Source organism: Pteropus vampyrus, unplaced genomic scaffold (assembly GCF_000151845.1).
Source record: "Pteropus vampyrus isolate Shadow unplaced genomic scaffold, Pvam_2.0 Scaffold208, whole genome shotgun sequence".
Classification (NCBI taxonomy): Eukaryota; Metazoa; Chordata; class Mammalia; order Chiroptera; family Pteropodidae; genus Pteropus; species Pteropus vampyrus.
The window spans coordinates 2,340,002-2,346,069 of record NW_011888989.1 but is presented as its reverse complement, the minus strand read 5'-3'; the positions used below and the strand labels follow the sequence as shown (position 1 = coordinate 2,346,069).

Genomic DNA, 6,068 nt, shown 5'->3' with positions numbered 1-6,068 from the left:
TGGTTTCTCTTTCAGTTAATATAGTGATCCTACATAATTTTTATCTTCTAGGAGTTCCTCAAAATTTTTTTTTCTGCCAATGGCATGTTATTTTGTTTTGCAATGCAATTATGATCTCATTCCTTTTTTTAAATGAATTTTTCTATACTTTTGATAGGGCCTAGAAAGAAAAGGGTAGTAGGTGAATATGCTCAATTTTCCATCTTGAATTTGATGTACTATAACCTATTTTTTTCAAAAATATAATCTTAAAATATATAAATGATATATAAATGTTCTTATTGTAAAAGCTTTTTTTTTTTACGCCTACAGCACCTGGTCTTCCTAGGTGGTCTCCCATCCAAGTACTAACCAGGCCCAACCCTGTTTAGCTTCCAAGATCAGACAGAATTAGGCTTGTTCCAGGTGGCATGGCCATAGACTTATTGTAAAAGTTTTAAAATATGTAACTACACAGACTAAAACATAAACATATCCCTTTGCCCACCCATCTTCACTCCCAAACCCTTCTTAGATTACTACTCTTAAAGGTCAGTGAGCAGTCTTTTAGTTCTTTTTCTCTGCAATACAAAAAATTTGAGCATTCCCAGACCCCAAATTCAACACACACACAATGTCTTTATTTTGTTCACCACAAACGTTTAATTATGTCCAGTTTTACGCTGTGTAACACCCTTACGAGCTCTCATAGGTTTTCCTAATACCTTAGGACACATCTTGCTAACACATGCACAAAATAAATCCAGATAAAGCACAGATGCTCACAGACACAGTTCAAAGCTATGGCAGCCTGATGCAGAGATGCCAAGTGTAGTTCCCAGGGAAGGAGCTTTGCAGTGGCTCGCTCGCTACTAGGGTTGTGTACTGCCTCTATAACACAAATGCTGAACACTACTCTCACTTTTCACCTTTATTTGTTAAAGCAAAAATCCTCCTTAGATTTCTTCAGGTAGCAAAAACAAATACTAATGTAAGTCTTTCATAAGAACAACGTTGCATAATGTGAATTTTTGAAAACTGGGGGATACCTGTATTTGTTTTAAATGTATGTGCACGTGTGCTTTAGTTCCTTAACTTTTCTGAAATTTACTCGGAAGTATGGTATCAGGTATGGATCTAGTATGATCCTTTTTATAAATAGATATTGAATTTTATAATACAATGTATTGAGCTGTTAATTCCCTCAATGATTTGAATTTAGACTTTTAACATAAGCTAAAATCCCATATATACACAGGATTCTTGGTCTGCTTCTCTTTCCCCATGCCAATGCCACATTTTTTATACAAATATTGTGTGGTGAACAGCTGCTAAGATGGTCAGTCCCCAATGATTCCTGCCTCTTGGTATTCACACTCTTACGTAGTCCCCTCCCATATTACACTAAGTTTGGTTGGTGTGAACAACAGCATATGCCACTTCCATTTTGGATTTGTCTCTCATCACTTGCTCTGAGGAAAACTAGATGCCATGCCCTGTAAGCAGTCCTACAGAGCAGCCACTATGACAAAAAATGGAATACAACAGCCCATGAGTGTGCTTGGAAATGTTTTCTTTAACCCTTTAAAATGACTGCAGCACTGGCCAGCATCTTGACTGAAACTTCATGAGGGATCCTGAGCCAGCTAAGTCACTCCTGGATTCCTCAGAAACTGAGAGAGACAATTTTGGGGTACTTTGTTACACAGCAATAGATATCTAATACATATTGTTTTATAATGCATTTTGCTATTTACTAGATCAAATCTTCCACTAAAGCTCGTTTTCCCCATCAGTGTCTCAGCAATTTTTGCTCATTTAATAAACCTCAAAATTCACTTTTTTAAGTTCCATAAAAAATCCTATTGAGATTAGAACTGAGATTACATTGATTTGAGAGAGTAAATTTAAAATATTGGACAACTATACAATATTGGGTCTTCCTACCTGGGAACATGCTTATGTCTCATAGGTTTTTTGTTGTTTTTTTTTTCCATATCCTTCAGAAAAGTTCTATAGTTCTCTCCATAAAAGTCTTGCATAGTTCTTATTAAACTTATTTCTAGATCTCTTATGAGGCTTAATGCCACTGTGATATCTTTTTTCCCCCATAACTTTTTCCTAATTGTTTATTTCCAATGCATAGGAAAATTAGAGTTTCTACCTCAATCTTGAATCTTTCTTACTTTGAACTCTAATATTAGTTCAAATTGTTTAACATTATTGATTTTCTTGAATTTTCTAAGTAAGATAATAACATTTGCAAAAAGTGAGTATTTGAGTCTTCCTTTCCAATATTTATTCCTCTTCTGTTTGTGATTTATGACACTAAGAACCTCAACATGATGTTAATTAGAACCAGAGATAGTAAGCTTATTGTAACTGTAATGGAAATGGTGAAGTTCTTCACAATTAAGATTGATTCACAGCACTTTTCTAGTAGACAACATTTACCAGATTGAGAATTTTCCTTATATTCCTGGCTTAAAATGGTTATTTTTATTGTTGTTATAATTATCATTACGACTTCATGTTGAATTTTTTCGAATGCTCTTTTTGGTGTCTATGTGGATAATCGTATTCTTTTTCCTTTCACCTATTATTAAATTTATAGATAAACTGATAGTGAATCTTCTATGTATAATGTAATAAATCCTATTAACTCATGATTTATTTTTCTTTTAATATTCTCTTGGATTCTATTTTCTAAAAATTTATTTAGAATTTTTTATTTCATAAATGAGAATAGTTATAGTCTTTTTTGCTATTCATTGCATAGTTTTGCTATTGAGACTATGGTACTGTGGAATGTTAGAAAGCATCTCCACATTTTGTATGATTTGAAAGAATTTCCATAGTATAAGAATTTTCTCTTTCTTATAGATATGGGGGGCCTCTACAATTAAACTACCTGTGACTGTATTTTCAATTTTATTTTAATATTTTTATTTTTCAATTATAGTTGGCATACAATATATTAGTTTCAGGTATACAACATAATGACTAGACATCTATAAAACTCATGAAGTGATCACCTGATAAATCTAGTATCCATCTAGCACTGTACAAAGTTATTACAATATTATTGACTATATTCCTTATGCTATACTTTACATCTCCATGACTATTTTGTAACTACCAATTTGTTCAATTTCTTTTATAGTTTTTGATCTATTCCACTTTTTAGTTCCTCTTCAATCAATTTTGATTAAACTTTTTTTAAAAAAAGTATCCCATTTTGTCTAAATCTTTTAATTGGTCATATATGATATACTAGATAACCTCTTACAATTTTAAACATTTCTCTGTATCTATAGTTATTTGTCTTTTGTTATCTCTAATGTTTATTAGTTATTTCTTTCTTGCCTATACTCATCAGATTTGTCATATTTCTTTATTTTATTGGTCTTTCAAAGAATCATATTTGGGTTTTAATGCTCAAGATTACAATTTTGGAAGAACTTCACTTGTTTATTTTTCAAGTTGTTATTTTATGCTTTTCTCTTTATCGCTTTTTCCCTTATATGTGCATTGAATTTATTTTGGGTTTTTCCTCCTAGTTTCTAAAGTCATATACTTAGTCATTTACTTTCTGTCTCACCTATTTTCTAATAATGCATTTAAACTACAAATTTTCTTGTGAGTTCTACTTTGGGTGTATTCCGCAGGGAATACTCTTATTTTAGACTCTCATTTTTATTCACTTCTAAATAGTTTATAATTCCAGCTCTTATTTTCTTTGTCCCAAACAAATTAAAACTTCTTGTTTTAATTTCCAGGTCTGTAGGAGTTTTACTTTGGCTTTTATTTGTTGTTGTTTGACTATCCTTTTGTGTTAATTTCTAATTGTATTGCAGTGTTATTAGTAGTGATTGTGACCTAATGAGATTTCCTGTGTATGTAAAGGATGTGTAATCTCTGCTTGTTGGATACAGTTCTTGATATGTCTATTAGTTTACGTTTATAAATTATGCCATTAAAAATTGCCTATTCTCACCTATTTTTGTCTACTTAATCTGTCAATTTCTAAGAAATGTGTTGTATATAAAGTTCCATGATTTATTTATGAAATAGATGAATTTGGTGGTGTGAATTTTTTATCAGCATGAGAAATCCATTTTATTCTGTATGTGTTATTCCATATAGTGCTATTGTCTATTTCTATTTGGTTTTGCATTAGCACGGTCATACATTCTTTAATTTTTATTTGCCTGGTAATCATTTTTTTTTTTATTTTCAACCTATCTATATTCATTTATTTTTAAGTTAAGGCTTATTGATAACATGAAAGGTACCTAATTTGAGAATCTTTATTTCTGCCATATTATTTTATATTTTCCATCATAATGGTTTCTTGTTTTGTTCTGTTTTATTCTTCTCTGCCATTTTTTGACTTAGTTTCATTTTCTTTGTAAAAATTTTTTCCCCTTAATGATTTGAAAGTTATGTATTCCATTACTGTTTTTCTAAAACCTAAAGCTACGATTCTAAACTTTATTGTGCATGACAGACACAGGATGAGATTATTAACACACACATTGTTGAACCCCACACCCAGATTTACTGATTCAGTAAGTCTAGGGTGTGACCCAAGAATTTATATTTCTAACACTTTCTCAAATGATATGGTACCCCTGGTCCAAAAGACCATACTTTGAGAATCACTGTTGCAGAAATTTCTCTAAAATTTTTGACATTAATATTTATTTTTAAATTTTTCTATCAATATCTATATTTAATCTGTTTAACCTAATTTTTATTTGATAATAAATCATTTAAATTGCTACAGCGTATCCCATTATATTGTTTGAATCTATCACAGTTTAATTAATCTTTTACTAGTAAATATTTAAGATATTTCTAAATTTTTACCATTATAAACAGTACTACAATCAACATTCTAAAATATTCATCTTTGCATACTTGTCCAATTATTTTCTGAGAACAAATACCTATAAGGAGAGTTATTAGGTCAAAAGTATGCACATTTCATATGCACTGTTATGAATTGTCATATTTCCCACCAAATACATTTGATAGGTATTGTCAAATTTCCCTCCAAAAAGGTTATACCAATTTATTCTTCAACTAACAGTATATGAAAGTGTCAGAGTATCCATTTTTACAAACATCGACAAGTATAATGTCTATATTTTCTTTTATTTTTATTTATATATTTTTTATTAAAATTATTGAGGTGACATTGGTTAATAAAATCAAATAGGTTTCAAGTATACAATTCAATAATATGTCATATGTATATTGCTTTGTAAAATTATTGAGGTGACATTGGTTAATAAAATCAAATAGGTTTCAAGTATACAATTCAATAATATGTCATATGTATATTGCTTTGTATGTTCACCATCCAGTTAAATTTTCTTCTGCCACCATGTATTTGACCCCCTATATCTTTTATCATTTCTCCCCACCTTCCCTCTGGAAACCCTAATCTGCTGTTCATGTCCATGAGTCTCTTTTTGTTTGTCATGTTTGTTGCCTTTAGTTTTTTATCCCACATGTGAGCAAAATCATATGGTTCTCAACTTTTTCTGTCTGATTTATTTTACTTAGCATGATAATCTCAAGATCCATCCATGTTGCTGAAAATGGCAGTATTTCATATTTTCTTATAGCTGAGTAATATTCCATTGTATATATATATATACCACATCTTCTCTACTCAATCATCTACTGAAGAACACTTTGGTTGTTTCCATGTCTTGGTCACTGTCAATAATGTTCCTGTGAATATGAGGGTGCACATATCTTTGTGGATAAATGTTTTCAAGTTTTTTGGGTAAATACTCAAAAGAAGGATTGCTAGGTCATATGGTAATTCTATTCTTAGTTTTTTGAAGAACCTCCATACTGTTTTCCATAGTGGCTGTACCAATTTACATTCCCACCAACAATGTATGAGGGTTCCTTTTCCTCCACAACCTCTCCAACACTTGTTATTACTTAGCCTGGTGATGGTAGCTATTCTAACAGGTGTGGGGTGGTAACTCATTGTGGTTTCGACTTGCATTTCCCTAATAATTATGAAGCTGAGCATCTTTTCATATGTCTGTTGGCCATTTGTATGT

The 6,068-nt window shown here is 31.0% G+C and overlaps 1 pseudogene; it reads right to left on the bottom strand.

Annotated features, from left to right (window-relative positions):
• Window positions 1-303: 303 nt before the first annotated feature.
• Window positions 304-422, bottom strand: LOC111747034 (annotated as a pseudogene).
• Window positions 423-6,068: the final 5,646 nt, after the last annotated feature.